Here is a 20,170-nt window from a genome sequence, read left to right as displayed (position 1 = left end):
AATGTCAAAAGTTGTTAGGAAAACTTTTTTATTGAAAGCTTTTCCAGGATCCAATTACACTAAAAAGTTGCTTTTACGTCTTTAAAACGATAAACATTAAATTTTTGACATTTTTTGATGGGGTAATACGAATAACTTTTAAAAAGAGCATAATTACACGAATTAATTGTTTTTGAAGGAGCAAAATTTCAAATATCTCGAAAACTATCGCATTTTGGAAGATTTTTGTTAAATGCATTTTGATTTTAAATGGTGCTTAGAATTATATTCTGTAATAGAATTACAATTTTGTATGTCTATTAGTATGAAATTTAAAAACATGTACGAAGTTATTGTTGGGAAAACTTTTTTACCGATTTTTTCTCCTTCATGCAATCACATTCAAAATGTTTCTTTTCTCTTTAGGTTTTTGGTAACAAAATATAAAAAATTAAAAAAATGGTTTTTTTCGCGATTTAAATTTTTATCTTAAATTTTTGTTGTTTTGAAAAATGACACATTTTTTTCAGTGAATATTTTTTTTCAGACAGAAGTATTCATTCCCTGTAACTCGTTCTCAGATAGTTTTGCTGTATAAAATACAGTAATCGAACAAAAAAAAATTGAATTTCATGCACGTAGAAACGTTTACGCCCTTTTGAAAAGTTGCTCTTGAGTCAAAATAATCTTATTACCTGTGGAAAATATTTAGTCTTGCATGACGGTGAAACGTGTAATGTTTCATTGGAATCTAAGATGGTCGGTCACGATTTTAAAGATTTTCGGACGGATCTTCGTGGAATTCCTCAGAAACATAAATCCATGAAACAAATTTTACTTAAATCTTACATATATTAATCATTTTACAAAAATGCTTGTACACACTGATAAGTGGATTTACGATAGATAACCAGAACCTTGACTACAAGTGTAGAAAGGAACGATATTGACATATTCTTCAGCTCCTTTTTCTCTTTATCATTCCACTGTTTCTTGGTTTTGGCTAAAAAATTGTTGAAATAGATCCGGCGTTTGAGGTTGGCCTACAAATTCTCGATTAGCCGCAGGTGGGGATTATTGGAAGGGTTAGTGATGTTCGGTACCACAGTCATGTTGGCCTTGCTGCTAACCTCCTTAGTGGACGTGAAATATCCCCTGCTAGTCGTTACCGTCTAGGGTCAGATATGTCTCGTCGTTCATCACCACCACCACATGCTCCGAGATAGCCGGCTTGGACCTACACTTCCACATGATAATGTTCATAGTTTGGCGAGCTTTTCAAATCATAGTAAACAAAGAAGTGGTTGGAGACGACCCAATTGAATTCTGTGTATAATAGAATATTAATGATAAAAAAAAATTGTTGCGGTTCAATTGCTGTTACGTAATTTTTGAGCGATTGCTGAACAAATTTGAACAAACTTAGTCTGAAATGAAAGGTACTATGTTCCCATCGACAACTATTGAATTTCATTTTGATCCGACTTCCGGTTACGAAGTTACTAGTTGAATAGTGCGGTCTCGCGTTAAATTCCTGTACAAACTGGTATCACTATAATATCTAGATGACCCAAAATTTAAAAAAATGAAGCAAAAATACTTGGAATTTAGGTTTCTAATGATCAAATAAAGCCTCTTTGGACACATAGATCACCTTTGACGATTCCGGAAGCCCCGTCGGGAGTAACCGTATTCCAGACTTAAACACACATTAGGAGAATGCTGAATCGATTTTCACAAACTTAGTCTCAAATGATTGCAGGTTTCACAAAGTTAACAAAGTCATGAGGGCGTTTCGAGTTCGTCTCATCAGAAACCGACACTAACTTATTGTCGGAATAGATTAGCGCCGGCTTGACGCAAAATCCCTAAAACTAAAACACGCTTTGTGTTTCAACGATTGGTCAAACGTGATGTCCTGTCAGAGCAGAAGTTCATGCAGGCGATAATCTATTCCGAGAATAAGTTAGTGTCGGTTTCTGATGAGACGAAGTCGAAACGCCCTCATGACTTTACTAAGCTAGGATTTGTGCCCTTCACGTACAAAGACTGGTTTCGCCAAAAAAATTCGCCCAAGGGAGAAATTTTGGTGTTTACTCAATTTTTTCTCCTTAGGGGGAAATATAGCATAGTTAACAAAATTATTTTGAAATAAAAGGTACAACTTATAGACTGCTACTAAATTTCATTCGAATTGGGCTTTCGGTTCCGAAAATAGAAAAATGAACCAGGTTTAATCCACCTACACACCAAAAAAATCTGAATTTTATCGTTGACGTAATTGCAAACATGACACAATTCAACAACTAGTAATTCACGAAATGACGAAACATTACCTTGTTCCGTTTAATTTTACATGCTACATATACTTTACATGCGCAATGACATAAAATTACACTTCCTACCATTCAGAACAAACGCTGTATGTGGAGTAATTTTACATGATTTACGAAATTAAACGTCATGTAAAATTAAAATCAAACGTAAAACTAAGTCATTTTTGATGCTCGTATATGTCATGGTCAGGAGACGTAAATTTACACTATTTTTTCTAGGTGTGTAGTGATGCAATTGTGCCTATCTCATTTGTCCAAACTACGATTCCTGGTTGGTTATGTTCAATATAATATTGAAAATGTACATTACATATTCTGTATGATTTGTACATTCATACAATGGATCGATAGCCACGAATTTGAGATGCTATGTGTCGTGGCGGATCCAGAACAAGGGTCCTGGGGGTCCGGAACCCCGCCGAAAATTTTCAACTTGTTAAGAAAATTTAAATTAGTTTCAATTTTAAAGTTGTTCCAAACTCAAAATCATTTCAAACCAATTTTTTAACTGATTTTTATTAAACGCTGTTATTGCGTATTACGTAATATGTTCATTTCAAAATCGAAATTTCAGACCCACTAGGAAATTTTATTCCGTATCCGCCCTGCTTGAAAAAAAAATTTAATTAGCTTTATTGGAATTAGCTCAATGTTGTCTTTCGGCTAACTTATTTTATCATGCTGGTGTGTGTGTGAAAGGGATGAAAAACCCACAACTCAACCACTCCCCAGCTTATCCTGTTATGCCTACTGGGTGAAGGTGATTGGGATGACAGAGGGGTGGCTCTGCAGAAGGTGGATGAGGTGGTCGTTTGAGACGGATGTGTTGAGGGGCTTCAAGGGAGGGACTTGATAGGGGGAGGGGGTTTAGGGAAGGGCGGTTTGTAATGTGGGGAAAGGGGTCAACCCCGAACCGCATACTCCTGGCTACGCTGCTGTTAAAATACAGAAAACCTATCTTAATCAAAAAAAAAAAAAATGCCGGGATTAGGTTGCATAATCTTTCTATATGAGAAAGGCAAAAGTTAAAAAAGTCAATCTTCGTTGAAGTCTTTTTTTTTTTGAGATTACATAAAATTTCATGCATTTTGAAGACTCTTGGCCTCAAAAATACAAATTCGATTTTGACATTATCCTTTACTCCCACTTAGAGCATTTTTCAATTCCTACTTATATGGAATCAATAACCATCGTAGGTGGCCGGTGTGGTCGAAGCGACTTTGGTTAATCATTATTGATCTAGGTTGGCAAATCCAAGTAATTTTGCACCCATTTTTCAAAGTTTTGCATCATTTTGATATCATGGTGTACCAGTTTACATGGGAATTTGCTGTGTGATCGCGATCTTCAATCCGTATCTCCGAAACCGGAAGTCCGATCGACAAAAAATTCAATAGCTTATGGGAGCGTTATACCGTTATACCAGGATTAACTTGACGATGTTCATAGTGATTGTATAACCTTTCTATAAGAAAAAGGCAAAAACTGAGACCAAAAAATGCCCAATTGGGGAGTAAGTGATAGTTCGAAAATCGAATTTAAGTTTTTGTTGTCTTAAATATCTTAATGAACGAACTGTCGAGATCTTGTAATAGTTTGAAAAAAAAAGTTTACTAGGAATTAGAAGATTTGGTGTTTCAGCAAATTGCATAACTGGGAATATCTTTCTATGATACGAACAATGTCTTACCTCTTGCCAGATCTGGGTATTCAAAATGTTTCAGAGCCCATTAGAAATTGTTTGAAATTAATATTTGTATTATCAAATATCACATAAATTAATAACCAACATCTATTTAGAGTTTTATTGGGATGAGATGGAATTGTTGCGGTTTACCATTCTCGTATAAAGTAAGGTTACGCAATCATACTGAAAACCTACTTCTTAACCGAGGCCCACAGTGCCTAGTCTAACATACCATTCTAATTCAGTTCGTCGAGTCGGAAAATGTCTGTGTATGTGTGTGTCAAATAATGTCACTCACATTTCTCAGAAATGGTCGGGGCGAGTTTAACAAAGTTATGGTCAAATGAAAGGTGCAACATCACCATGCTAATGAATTTTATTTAGATCGGAGTTATGGTTCTAGAGTTACGAGTTAAAGAGTTCGCTCACACATAAAATTCTCTGAACCTTTTTACCTTTCTCAATAGAAAGGTATAGCAATAGCTCTGAAAATCGACTTTTTAACCGAAGCCCGGAGGGCAGGGTGTCGTATACCATTCAATTCAATTCGTTGAGATCGGAAAAATGTCGGTGTGTATATGTGTGTTTGCATCATTTAAACTCACATAAGTTTCACATCGCTGAACCGATTTGCACAAAGTTAGTTTGAAATAAACGGTATAACGCCCCCATAAGGTGGACATAAATTTTTAGTCCATAGTTTCAGTTTCGGAGTTAAGGGTTGAAGAGTGCGATCACACATCAAATTTCCATATAAACTGGTAACACCATGATGTCCGAATGATGTAATACATTTTAAAATGGGTGCAACATTACTTGAAATTGCATTTCTAGGAGATGGTTGTGTCGATTTTCACAAACTTAATCTCCGATGAAAAGGACATTATCCCTATACAGTGCTATAAAATTTCGCGCGGATGGTTTACATGGTTTTGGAAATATAGACCGCATCGTCTTATCGCATGTAAAATTCCCATGCAAGCCGGAACTAAAAAACCTGTTTTAATCCACCTAGCGGTGCAATTGTGCCTTTCTCATTTCTCTAAACTATGGCACGGAGGCTTTTTATGTTCAACATAATTGTGGAAATGTCCATTACATTCTTAGTACACTTTGCACTTATACACAATGACATGTCAGCCATGAACTTGATGAGCTGCGTGTCGACGGTGAAACACTTGAACCAAAAAAATATCATATTCCATTAGCCTAATCAGCATTAGATCAATGTTATCTGCTTGCTAACTCATTTTGTCATGCGGGGGTGGGTATGTGACGACTCCCCAGCTTAAATTGGTATGCTTTGTGATATAGTGGTGGTTTAAAGATGATGGGGTTGAAAGGTAGGGGTATGAGGGTTGGATGGGGTGGTGGTCTGAGGGGTGATTTAAGGAGATTTTTAAAGGAGGGGAGTGAACAATAGAGGGGGGGGGGGTGAAACCCCTCTCCGTAAACCATCAACTGCGCCCCTGTTAAAATCCAGAAACCTTATGCGGGCCGGGATTAGGTTGACGTTTTTCAGAGTGATTGCATAACCTTTCTATATGAGAAAGGCAAAAATGTGCCAAAATCCAAAAAAGTGAATCGTCGTCAAATTTTTTTCGAGTTTGCATCAAATCTCGACGTTTCATGCACCTTGAACACATTTAGCATCAAAAATAAAAATTCTAATTTTTAATTTTTCCTATAGTTTATGTGAGAAATTTCTGTGTGGCCGCACTATGAAACCCGTAACTCCGGAACCAGAATTCCGATCGATCCAAAATTCAATAGCAGCCGATGGGAAGGTTGCACCTTTCATTTGAGACTAAGTGGGGCAAATCGGTTCAGCCATCTCTGAGAAACATGAGTGACATTATTTGACACATACGCACATACATACACACACACATACACACACATACATACATACACACACATACAGACTTTTTCCGATCTCGACGAACTGAATCGAATGGGATATGACACTCGGCCCTCCGGGCCGGGATTAGGTTGACGTTTTTCAGAGTGATCGCATAACCTTTCTATATGAGAAAGGCAAAAATGTGCCAAAATCCAAAAAAAGTGAATCGTCGTCAAATTTTTTTCGAGTTTGCATCAAATCTCGACGTTTTATGCACCTTGAACACATTTAGCATCAAAAATAAAAATTCTATTTTTAATTTTTCCTATAGTTTATATGAGAAATTTCTGTGTGGCCGCACTCTGAAACCCGTAATTCCGGAACCAGAATTCTGATCGATCCAAAATTCAATAGCAGCCGATGGGAAGGTTGCACCTTTCATTTGAGACTAAGTTTGGGCAAATCGGTCCAGCCATCTCTGAGAAAAATGAGTGACATTATTTGACACATACGCACATACATACACACACATACACACACATACATACATACACACACATACAGACTTTTTCCGATCTCGACGAACTGAATCGAATGAGATATGACACTCGGCCCTCCGGGCCGGGATTAGATCGACGTTTTTCAGAGTGATTGCATAACCTTTCTATATGAGAAAGGCAAAAATGTGCCAAAATCCAAAAAAGTGAATCGTCGTCAAATTTTTTTCGAGTTTGCATCAACTCTCGACCTTTCATGCACCTTGAACACATTTAGCATCAAAAACAAAAATTCTATTTTTAATTTTTCCTATAGTTTATATGAGAAATTTCTGTGTGGCCGCTCTCTGAAACCCGTAATTCCGGAACCAGAATTCCGATCGATCCAAAATTCAATAGCAGCCGATGGGAAGGTTGCACCTTTCATTTGAGACTAAGTTTGGGCAAATCTGTTCAGCCATCTCTGATAAAAATGAGTGACATTATTTGACACATACGCACATACATACACACACACACATACACACATACACACACATACACACACATACATACACACACATACAAACTTTTTCCGATCTCGACGAACTAAATCGAATGGGATATGACACTCGGCCCTCCGGGCCGGGATTAGGTTGACGTTTTTCAGAGTGATTGCATAACCTTTCTATATGAGAAAGGCAAAAATGTGCCAAAATCCAAAAAAGTGAATCGTCGTCAAATTTTTTTCGAGTTTGCATCAAATCTCGACGTTTCATGCACCTTGAACACATTTAGCATCAAAAATAAAAATTCTATTTTTAATTTTTCCTATAGTTTATATGAGAAATTTCTGTGTGGCCGCACTCTGAAACCCGTAATTCCGGAACCAGAATTCTGATCGATCCAAAATTCAATAGCAGCCGATGGGAAGGTTGCACCTTTCATTTGAGACTAAGTTTGGGCAAATCGGTCCAGCCATCTCTGAGAAAAATGAGTGACATTATTTGACACATACGCACATGCATACACACACACACATACACACACACATACACACACATACATACATACACACACATACAGACTTTTTCCGATCTCGACGAACTGAATCGAATGGGACATGACACTCGGCCCTCCGGGCCGGGATTAGGTTGCCGTTTTTCAGAGTGATTGCATAACCTTTCTATATGAGAAAGGCAAAAATGTGCCAAAATCCAAAAAAGTGAATCGTCGTCAAATTTTTTTCGAGTTTGCATCAAATCTCGACGTTTTATGCACCTTGAACACATTTAGCATCAAAAATAAAAATTCTATTTTTAATTTTTCCTATAGTTTATATGAGAAATTTCTGTGTGGCCGCACTCTGAAACCCATAATTCCGGAACCAGAATTCCGATCGATCCAAAATTCAATAGCAGCCGATGGGAAAAATGAGTGACATTATTTGACACATACGTATGTATGACACACATACACACACATACACAAACATACACACTCATACACACACATACACACACATACATACATACACACACATATAAACTTTTTCCGATCTCGACGAACTGAATCGAATGGGATGTGACACTCGGCCCTCCGGGCCGGGATTAGGTTGACGTTTTTCAGAGTGATTGCATAACCTTTCTATATGAGAAAGGCAAAAATGTGCCAAAATCCAAAAAAGTGAATCGTCGTCAATTTTTTTTTCGAGTTTGCATCAAATCTCGATGTTTCATGCACCTTGAACACATTTAGCATCAAAAATAAAAATTCTATTTTTAATTTTTCCTATAGTTTATATGAGAAATTTCTGTGTGGCCGCACTCTGAAACCCGTAATTCCGGAACCAGAATTCCGATCGATCCAAAATTCAATTGCAGCCGATGAGAAGGTTGCACCTTTCATTTGAGACTAAGTTTGGGCAAATCGGTCCAGCCATCTCTGAGAAAAATGAGTGACATTATTTGACACATACGCACATACACATACACATACACACACATACACACACATACACACACATACATACATACACACACACACACATACAGACTTTTCCGATCTCGACGAACTGAATCGAATGGGATACGACATTCGGCCCTCCGGGCCGGGATTAGGTTGACGTTTTTCAGAGTGATTGCATAACCTTTCTATATGAGAAAGGCAAAAAATTCCAAGTAGGGGCCACATAAAATTTCAGAAATCGAGTTTGTATTTATTATGCCAAGTGTCTTCGAAATGCATAAAACAACGTGATTTGATGTTATCTCGTCGAAAAAATGTTATATTGAACAATAAATAGGCGACAAAGAGTAATCAACAAACAACAAGCCATAATTTTTAAAGTATTCAAAATAGATATTTGAAGTCTTCAGTAAAGTTATTCGCAAAAGTAAGAGCTACAAGTTTGCTGAAGACATCATTTCGATATAATCACTTCCAAGAAAATTTGTGAAAATATCTCACTCAAAGGGGAATTAATTAGCAAAAGCACAATACCAAAAGAAAGGGTATATTGCCTCCATTGAATTCTCCGAAGAAACTATTGACCTAAAATAAGCCGTTTTGGCGTTAACAATAGATTGCATGTTTTTGGTCATATTTCTGGCAATGGGAAATGATAAAAATCTTTCGTCCGCATTTAATGATAAATATCTCTTTTGATAATAGTCCGATTTCAACAATCTATAGCTTGTTCGAAAGGTATCCGTTGAAGCTGTCTAAAACATATAAATTGTTAATCTATATTGTTAATTTCGGCAGATATTTCAAAAAAACTGCAAAAAAACGCCATTTTTACGCATTCAAACATTCATATCTTGGAAACTAATTATCAGAATCAAAAACAAATTAATAGCGTTCTTACTGTTTTTAAGTTCTTTCATTTAAAATTGGTTTGGATAAGATCGGTTCAGCCATTGCTGAGAAACACGAATGAGAATTTGTCCGTTACATACACACACCCACACACACAGACATTGTCCCAAATCGTCAAGCTGAGTCGATTGGCATATAAGACTCGGCCCTTCGGGCCTCGGAAAAAATCTTGAAAGTTTGAGCGAATTCTATACATTTCTTTTATAAGAAATGTAATATAGAACTGTAACGTGACAGATTCTGGTTGTAACGTGATAGATCATTGAGAATACTCCATAAAATCGAAAACAAAGTTTTTCTTCAGGAAAACTATATTTCAAACTCTTCCTTTTTTTCTTGGCTTCAACTTAAAACTGTGTTCATGCAAATTTGGGGGCCAACGGAACAGACTTTTTCAATTTATGCATTCTGCACGAGTGTTTAAGGGTGCTAAACAGAACCATCGTCGCTTCCTGCAAACGGTGGAACTTTTCTTCAGGAAAACTATATATCAAACTCTTCCTTGTTTTCTAAGCTTCAACTTAAAACTGTGTTCATGCAAATTTGGGGGCCAACGGAACAGACTTTTTCAATTTAGTCGGGCAACCTCCAAACTCACAGCGAAAATTGTGTAACGTGACAGACGTGTTAAAATGACAATAACACGAAAATAACTTTCTGTAGAAAAAATGTGCGGTTTAGTGACCTTAGCAATGTGCAGTTGGGATAGAATCTGATTTTATCGTCTTTACTGACTTATCTTATGAAATATGCGTAAAAATGTAATGTGACAGACAGAAGCCTTGACCAGATGTGTGAAATTAGGTTTTTTGATTAAACCTGGAACCGTCTACCGACAAATCTAAATTTACGAATACCTCCAAAAGTGACTTCTTGAGGTCTCATGAAGGCCTGACACTAGCCTTATAATACTTTTGCTTTCCTTAACAGTGATAAAAATCTCAACATTCCAGAGCTTCACTTTAGTTAGAAAAATTACTAATTTATTTAAATTTTAAAAAAACTTATACTACACTTATACTGTACTACGTCTTATAATCTTAACGTTCCTACTCCAACTGACTGAGGTGTTCCTCTGCAGTGGCTTCAGTGGTTGTTGTTTAGATTCGCGTCGACTGGTTTCTCAGGAAAACATCTGTTGGCTGGTACGATTATCATGAATAACTTAAGGCGCGTAGACAATTTTCTAGGTACAGTGTCGACGACCAATATTCTGTTGAAATAGGGTGTGCATTAACTTCTCCCTTCTTCAAAAGACTTTTTCCTCAAAGTCTCGAAGAACGTTCTTGTGTTGGCATATTCAAATATTGTTGTATTTCAATGAATCTCTCAGTGGAGATATCTGGATACGAATTCTTTTCAGGAATTGAATGTACAATGATTTCTGGAGGTGCTGTAGGAGATATTTGTTCTTTTTGTACATTAATCTTAATATCTGTACTTCCAGTTTTCAATTGAATTATCATATATATTCCAATTGCTATTATCATTAGTGTAATAGTGGAAACACTTGCTGAAGAAATTGAATCGCCATTGAAGTGACTTATTCTGAAGATAAACGTGTTGTAACATAGATCTATGCTTTAAAGTAAGATTTCCCAAATACTCAGGAGATGGAATATCGACAATATCATTCTCGTTTACTATTAATCCTGTAGTTAGTCTGAATTCTTTTTGTGGTGTCTAAATAATAGCATTTGAGTAATAATTGTCTTCCAAATGTAGAACGCATTCATCAAATTGTATTAGGTACGATCCTTCCAAAACTTGGGTATGATTGCTACAATTTGATTGTAACGTTGTATTTATATTATTCAGAAAAATTGTTGCATCATTGATTCTTTTCACCATTCCGTTTGCATAAACCTTTTCGTAAGTACAATTAGCATGCTGTAGTTGTATCAAATTATTGACACATTCACTTGTTATTTTTAACAGATCAGGATCGCACAAGAAGTAATCTAAATCTTGCGAACATTGTTTTTGTATTTCATATACTTGTGACTTATTGACGAGAATATAATTTAATTGAAGGGAAATTCTTTTTTGATTGTGAATTAAGGCATCTATATATTCATAATCATATATTTCGTTTGATAACTGTGGATTTTTTAGCATATAGATCACATGAGTTGTATTCATAGCAACTTGTGCTGTAGCTTTTGTCAGCATATTTTCAAATGAAGTGGATGTTTTGTTCGATCAAAAATGTCTTAATCTTTAAGAAATCTTTAATTGATAAAATTCGACTACTGGGAATTCCATGTTTGGCAAGGAGTACAGCATCTTCAAGTATTTCGATTTGATGTTGTGTTGCATCTATATTCAAAATTATCTGCATTAAATTCATCTCAACGACTTGTTGTTCTTTTGATTTAAAATCCAATTCTAATAGATCATTCGCCATTTTATTTAAATGCTGCATTCTGGAATTAATCGCCTGGTTGATTAATACTTGTTGATTGTTACTTTCGATGAGGGCATTCATGGTGTTGTTGATTGTTTTCAAATCTTCTGCATCAGGAGTTCCAGAGTTCAGTACTTTTCCAATGCTGTCCCATCTCTTTTTGCGATGTGTGTGAGCAACCAATTTATAATATGTATGAGTCAATAGTAAGTACTTGTTTTGTAATAATGTATACAATTGATGATTATAAACATTGTTTTCAGTGATTTTTTCAAATTTGATAATTGTTGTTCCTATTTCAAAAAAATTAATAAGTTGAATAATTCTTACATATCCTAATTTAATTTTCGCTTTTCCTAATGGTATTATTACCAAAGGATTTCGATTTAAGTCATGTATCTGTATCCTTGCTTCGACTGTTAATATAATTACACATCCTGCGAATCTGAAAATAAGAGAAACACAAAAATATATTATGGAAGATTTTTTCTCAAATTTACTTTATGAATATTTCGATTATTAGAAACGATTACAAATGTATCATGATTTTCTTTAACTTTAATCTTTAAAGAATTTACTTTTTCTTTTTTAAATTTCATTGGTTTTCTCGAAAGCATACGTTCCTTGATCAAATACAGGGTAATCTTTATTTTGGATGTTGTCATTCTTTTTTTGATATATTTGGGTAATTTTTTCGTGGCTCTTAATTTTTCGTAATGCTCTTCGATCTGCATTTAATTTTTTGTCATTTTGGAGTGTTTTTTTTATAAATGGATGGATTGTATTGTTGTATTTATAAACTACACTTCTCATCAATTCTGGAATAGTAATTTGTGGTGATTCTTTTTTAATACATCGTGAAATTTCTCTCAATGTTGAATGACTTCTTTCTATTTGACCGTTTGTTTCGGATCTATGAATCGGAGTTTTGTAAATTTCTATATCTAAATTTCTCAATCTTTGTTCAATTACATTTGAACTAAACGAACTTTCGTTATCTAATACTATCATTTTTGGAATATTCCATTCATGTACAATATTTAACAGAGCTTCTTCAATGTCTAGAAGTGATTTTGATTCAATTGGTTTGAATTTTAAATATTTGGAAATAAAAAAAGGATTAAAATACTCTTTTAGTTTTTCCTTTAGGAATTCTTTTGAAAATCTTCTTTCAATGAAAATGTGTCTTTTATAATTATCAAAAGGAATTACCAAACCGTAACTTGAATTTTTACCAATTTTGAAAATTAATTGATTTTTAAAAACATTTACTGGAGCTTCTGTGGAAGGAATATAGGAACTGTCATCATCTTCCGCTGAATGTTGGGTAGCCGTCATTGAGTTAATTTGAATTCGTGACACTATGCTACTGCTACTATGTTTGCCTTTCCTGGTTTGTAATAAATTTCGTGGTCATGCTCTTCAATAAAAGCTTTCCATCTTTTAAGTTTGGCATTATTATTTTTTGGTGAAATTGTGAAAGTTAATGGTTGATGATCAGTAAAAATTTTAATTTTGTGACCATAAATAAAATTTCTCAAGGATTGCAATGCCCAAACTATTGCAAGCATTTCTTTTTCATTCGTTGCATAATTTTCTTCTTATAGGTCTTTCTCCATCATGAAATTCTTGAGATAATACTACTCCAATTGCTTTGTTGGAAGCATCAGTTGTTAATAAAAAGGTTTACTAAAATCTGGAAATGATAAAACATCATTTGAAGAAAAAATATCTTTTAATGATTTGAAACTTTTTCGACCTTCGTCATCCAAAGTGATTTTATGATTTTTCGACTCATTCTTATGGATTTGACGATGACCATTTTCACCTTTCAAAATTTTTGTTAAAGGTTTGGCAATTTTAGCATAATTTTTCACGAAGCGTCTATAATATCCAGATAATCCTAAAAACGCACGAAGTTCTCTCAAATTGGTCGGTTCTGGGTATTTTTGAATACTTTCAATTTTTTTTGGATTTGGTTTCAAACCATCTTTTGATACATATACAGTTTTCAACCATTCAGATATGTCAGGTTGTATTTTGAAATTAGCCTTTCGTATTGTTTCAAGTATGATTTCTAAATTTTTCAAAGTTTCTCCGAAAATCAATATATCATCTATGTAAACATAACAAATTTTACCAATATGTTCGTGTAAAACATCATCCATTACACGCTGAAAAATTGCTGGTGCATTTTAAGCCCAAACTGTAAAAGTACAAATTCATATTTTCCATTGTTAACAGAAAATGCTGTTTTTTCAATATCTTTCTCATTCATTGGAATTTGGTGAAAACCAGATGTCAAATCAATGGTAGTAAAATATTTCATTTTCCCTAAATTTGCTAAAATTGTGGACGTTTCTGGTGTTGGATAACGATCACTAACAGTTTTTTGGTTAATTTTTCTATAATCGATCACTAATCTGAATTTCTTTTTTCCTGAAGCGTCATCTTTTTTTTGGAACAATACATACTGGTGAATTATATGGTGAATGCGATGGTCGTATGATTCCGTCACTCAGCATTTTGTCGATTTGTTGACAAACTTCTTCTTTGAAAACCTGTGGATATGGATATGTTTTTGAGTAAACTGGGTTTTCATCAGTGGTTCGTATTTCAGCTGTAACTTTAGAAGTATATGTTAATTTTTCGTCAGGAGGTTGAAACAAGTCTTGATATTTTCCAAATATATTATAAACACTTTCCTTTTCAATTTTCGATATTTTATTGGTTATTTTATTTATTTCTTCCAACTTGTGCTGTAATAAAGGAATCGAAAATTTTTTGTCAATAAAAAGTTTTTCATTTGCAGTATCTATGACAGCTTTAATTTCTTTTAAAGTGTCCTGCTCAATTATAGCGTCGAATGTTTTTAAATTTTTTAAATGAAATAATTTTATATTTACATCTGAAAATGGTTTAAAAAATTTAGCTTGTGAATATTTTTCAATTTTAATATCGCCTCCTACTGAATAGACAAAATGGTGGGTTAACTTCATGTGAAATTATTGGATATTTTGGATGTATAAAATTCTTATTTGAGCCAGTATCTATTAATATTCTCAATGGTTCCTGTCGATTACCATAGTATAGAAAATATGGTAGTGACGAATTCATTCTAAAAAATTCAGTTCAGCTTGATCTTAAAAATTTTCTGTTGTAGGTAAATCTCTATCTTGGTAATCCGTTTCTTGTAGGTATCGATCGAACGATGTACCTTCTGCGTAATCTTCTGAAGCTAGATACGAAAGTTGATCAAAGTATTGATTCGCATCTATATCTTCATTAATTTGTGGATTTGATTCTATGTTAAAATTTCTTGGTCGTTTAAATGGCATGGGGGGTTTATTTGCATAATTCACTTGATGGGTTCTTATAGAAGGGTCTACTTCCATAGGAACTGGTTTATCAGCTTTTCTCATAAAAGGATTAGAAAACGGGCAATTCTGTTGGTTAAGATTAGGAGGTTTTTGGTACTGATATTGCTGCATTGGTTGACGTGGTAACATCATTGGCGGCGTCCTTGGTGGCAACATTGGTGGTATTACTTGTGATCTTGGTGGTGTTCTAATTTGATGATATTGCTGAAAATTATTTTGTCTCTGTGAAAAACAATAATTTTGATAATTAATAGGTGGTTGTGGTTTTACTTGAGGAAACATATATTTTGGGGGTAATGGTGGTTATAAAGAATCAGGGATTTTTTACTTTGTCATCGTTTTCCTTTATTCTATGTTTTGAAAAGATAAGCAATATGCATATGCTTGTGCTAAAGATCTAGGCCTGAAATTTTACAAAAATTGGCTCAAAAGTCCCCCATCCAAACCTCTCATAAATGCATCAATTGCTTTATCATTATAATTATTAATCATTGCTTGCATAGCCTCTGGGTGAGAGAATCTGCTGTCAGTTTTTATATGATTAGCAATTAATGATAGTAATTTATTAATTTGATCATAATAAATGTCAAGAGGTTGACCTTTTCGTATACATGTCATAAGTTGATGATCCAAAGCTGTTAGATCGCGTTTTTCGCCATAGTAAGTTTGTAATGTATTTTTAATTAATAAAAAAATGGTATTTACATTTGAAGCCACAAGTGCGTTATTTGCTTCACCTTTTATTTTCCTCCTAATAGCTTTACAAACGTCAAATTTATTTTTCTGATTGATAGTTGAGTTAGCATTTGGTTTATATAAATTAATTAAACTTTCAGCATCAGAGATCCAACAACTCAATTCGTTGGGATCTCCAAAAAATCAGGCAATGTTTTTACAATATCTGGTATCGCTTCAATAGTTGAAGGGTCTACCGGTACATTATTTTCGTTTACTAATGTTAGAGATGGATCGGAATAATCCAACTCTTCACGAGGCGCTAAAGTTGCTTCAATTGCGTTAACGCGATTAATTAAATTTAAAATTTGTTGTTGTTCTGCCATGTTCTCCTGATTCAACTGCAACTGTGCAAGCTGATCTATTAGGTCGTCCAGTATTTGAGTTTAAATTATTCAATTTACACTATTTTTGTTTTCACAAAAAAAAATCACTTTATTTCACTTAATTAATTTTTATATTTATTTTTTCACTTCCTTAAATTAATTTGTTAATTCTATTACTTACAGTATTTTACTCAGCATCCCTCTGACAGGATACTTTTTCCAAATCCTCTAACGGTTGGCTCTATTAATTTTGGACACTAATCCTTTTCCGGAGTATCCGATCGTGGCACCAGTAGAGAAACTCTTCTTCTCAGCACGGCGACGTGTTCCTTTTTGATGCTTTTGTCTACTTGGGCGTCCTCTCCGTGCGGCTGCTTATGCGATGGGAAGAGTGTGAAAAAAGATCCGTGATCATTCACTTTTTTCACTTTTACTCACTACTGGTCCCTACTCGGGTGCCAGTTAGAAAAATTACTAATTTATTTAAATTTAAAAACAAAACTTACACTACACTTATACTGTACTACGTCTTATAATCTTAACGATCCTACTCCAACTGACTGAGGTGTTCCTCTGCAGTGGCTTCAGTGGTTTTTGTTTAGATTCGCGTCGACCGGTTTCTCAGGAAAACATCTATTGGCTGGTACGATTATCCTGAATAACATATGGCGCGTAAACAATTTTCTAGGTACAGTGTCGGCGACCAATATTCTGTTGAAATAGGGTGTGCATTAACTCTTTGTCAGAAAATGTAGGGTCATCGGAAGCTAAAATTTCGTAAAATCGCACTCCTGGACCTTTCTTCAAAATCATCCAGTGCAGTACTCTACGTCACTCGTTCGAATTTGCGCCGTTCATATGATAGTCGGTATTTGCTAGTCCTGCTGTTCTCCCATCCATTCTTCTTCTGGATCACCGAGGGATCCCCTGTCGTAGTGTTTATTTTATTTTTTTACGCATAATAAATCTGTCGTTTGCAATTGGTATTTAACCCAATTATGGGAACTTGTCATTAGCATTTCGCTGTGAATTTTTTCACATTCATTTGGGACATCTTTTATACATTTATACGCTTTCTTTGTACTATATATATATATGGGTCATTCCACGCGAAGTGATCAAAAAAGATGCAAACTTGAAATCGACCTTCACGGATTTGAACAAAATTTTGAGAAATTGTTCAATTGTTCATCTAGGGCCAATATATAAAAACCCAAATTTTTGTGATAATTGAACCACCCCTCGGGTCATGGGAGCACCCCCCGTTTTGGCAAATTGCCAAAACCCTTGATTTTCTTTTGATCATATATCCGGCTCTATTTACTCTAGAATCAAACCACAAGATGGCTTTTGAAGAAAATTGTTTAAGGAATCTAGAAAATATATTATTTTTTGCCGGCAGTGATGCCAACTATGCGATTTTTTCAGTTAAATATTAAAAGTTAATTTTTCCCTCAATACATATATTTTAATTTTGAAAAGACATTTTTACATAAAAAACACTTATCGTCCCAATATAATATGAGCGCATCCTGAGATATACCGTTTTGAAGGGAAAAACTCCGATTCTCTCATATAAAAATCCATTTTTATTGGCCAAAATTGAGAAAATTTTCAAACGGTTATTAAAATCGACCCTGATCTGCTAGAAGCAAACCAAATACGTAGTTTTTCATCATTTCTCGTCTACTTCACGAAAAGTTATGTTTGAACTCAGAATACTCAAGTTGGTTTTTTAGTGTTGTGCGCTTGCTATTTTATATGGGAAATTGCGGTTTTTTCTCTTCAAAACGGTGTATCTCAGGATGCGCCCATATTATATTAGGACGATAATTGTTTTTATGTAAAAATGTCTGAGGAATGCGATGGCATTAAAATGTTCAAAATTAAAATATATGTATTGAGAGAAAAATTAACTTTTAATATTTAACTGAAAAAATCGCATAGTTGGCATCACTGCCGGCAAAAAATAATATATTTTCTAGATTCCTTAAACAATTTTCTTCAAAAGCCATCTTGTGGTTTGATTCTAGAGTAAATAGAGCCGGATATATGATCAAAAGAAAATCAAGGGTTTTTTCAATTTGCCAAAACGGGGGGTGCTCCCATGACCCGAGGGGTGGTTCAATTGTCACAAAAATTTGGGTTTTTATATATTGGCCCTAGATGAACAATTGAACAATTTCTCAAAATTTTGTTCAAATCCGTTGAGGTCGATTACACGTGCCTTGATCACTTCGCATGGAATGACCGATATATATATATATATATATATATATATATATATATATATATATATATATATATATATATATATATATATATATATATATATATATATATATATATATATATATATATATATATATATATATATATATATATATATATATATATATATATATATATATATATATATATATATATATATATATATATATATATATATATATATATATATATATATATATATATATATATATATATATATATATATATATATATATATATATATATATATATATATATATATATATATATATATATCGTCAGTCCTCGTCTTCGTGGACTCGCTTTGAATATTTTTTGATGAAATTTTACAATAGGAAAACAAAAAAATGTTAAAAAAACAATGATTTTTTGATAGCGAAAACCTAAAATTAAAGAAACAGTAATTGCTTCTAAATTTCTTAGTATTTGCCAGTCATAATTTTGTTATAATTTTGTTATACAATACTAACATTTTGATTTTTTCTTCAACAAAAATATCTAGTAGTGAAAATACGATCTGTTAATAAATAACTCACAGATACCAAACGCAAAAACATAACGCGTTTAAAATTTAATTGCTAATAAAAAATGTTTAAAATATAATTGCATTGTGGAGAAAATAACAATAAAAGGATTTAACATATTTCAAAAATTCTTTTAATTTTCATTTTATTTTTTTAATAGAAATTTTTTTTCTTTAAATAATTTAGTTATAGAATGTATTTCAAAATGGTTTTTCAATTCAAAATTCTCATGAAAAATTGTACTTCAAAATGCAAAAATTTTTAAGTTATTTTAGATTTTTTTCGACATAATATCCTTTTCATAAGTTATTCACGTTTGTTAACCAAAACCAATATGTTTTTACATTTCTTACAAAAGAAATGTATAGGATTCGCTGAAACTTTAAAAACTTTTTCCGAGGCCCGGAGGGCCGAGTCTCATATATCAATCGATTCAGCTCGACAAATTGAGACATTGTGTGTATGTGTGTAAGTATGTATGTACAAAATGTCATGTAATTATCTCAGCAATGGCTGAACCGATGTTAACGAAACTAGTTTCAAATGAAAGGCCTAACGTTACTATTTGAGACTAATATTTTTGTTTTTCGATATGTTGTTTATCTTTCTGAGATATGGGTGATCTTGTCAAAACAAGACGGGTTTTAAGCGAATAACTTTCGAACAAAACGATCGCATCGCACAAACTAGATAGAAGTAAAAAGCTTATGAAAATACCTTTCTAACAAGCTATAGATTGTTAAAATCCGTTTACGAGCGGCGGAGATATTAAACAGTTTGTATTTTTATTCCTCCCTTGCTAATTTTCACTAATTAAAAAGGAGACCTTTTCATACAGAGTATTGCTTTACTGGTATTTTAGGGGCAAAACTAAACCGATTTTGAATATCGGGGTATGAAAACACATCTACTTGATTCAAGGAATTCGATATTGAAAAAAAATGTGAATAATAAATAATAATATAATAAATGAACTACTTTCAAAGACAAAATAATGTGTTCATAGTGAAATTTTTCTAGAGTTCATGTAATTACCCCTTGGATTAGGCGTTGCATTCAATCGTGAGGTAAATGTTGATGGTATATTAATACATAAAACATCAAGTAATTCACCTAGTAGTGAGATAAAAGATTTCTCATATAATTATACTCGCGGCATCACCGAAAGCAATTGTATTTTTGAATCCCAAAGCTCTAGCGAAAATTTAGCTCTTTTGCATGATTTAGGTTGTTTATACTGGTCCTGGCGTAAAAATTACTACTTACATTATTGTTGGGTAACTCGCTACAACACTCAACCAACAAAACTTTTGGACACCCCCAGAC

The sequence above is a fragment of the Topomyia yanbarensis genome, chromosome 3 (genome assembly GCF_030247195.1).
Source record: "Topomyia yanbarensis strain Yona2022 chromosome 3, ASM3024719v1, whole genome shotgun sequence".
In the NCBI taxonomy this organism is placed as follows: domain Eukaryota; kingdom Metazoa; phylum Arthropoda; class Insecta; order Diptera; family Culicidae; genus Topomyia; species Topomyia yanbarensis.
Note: the sequence above shows the minus strand (reverse complement) of the source record.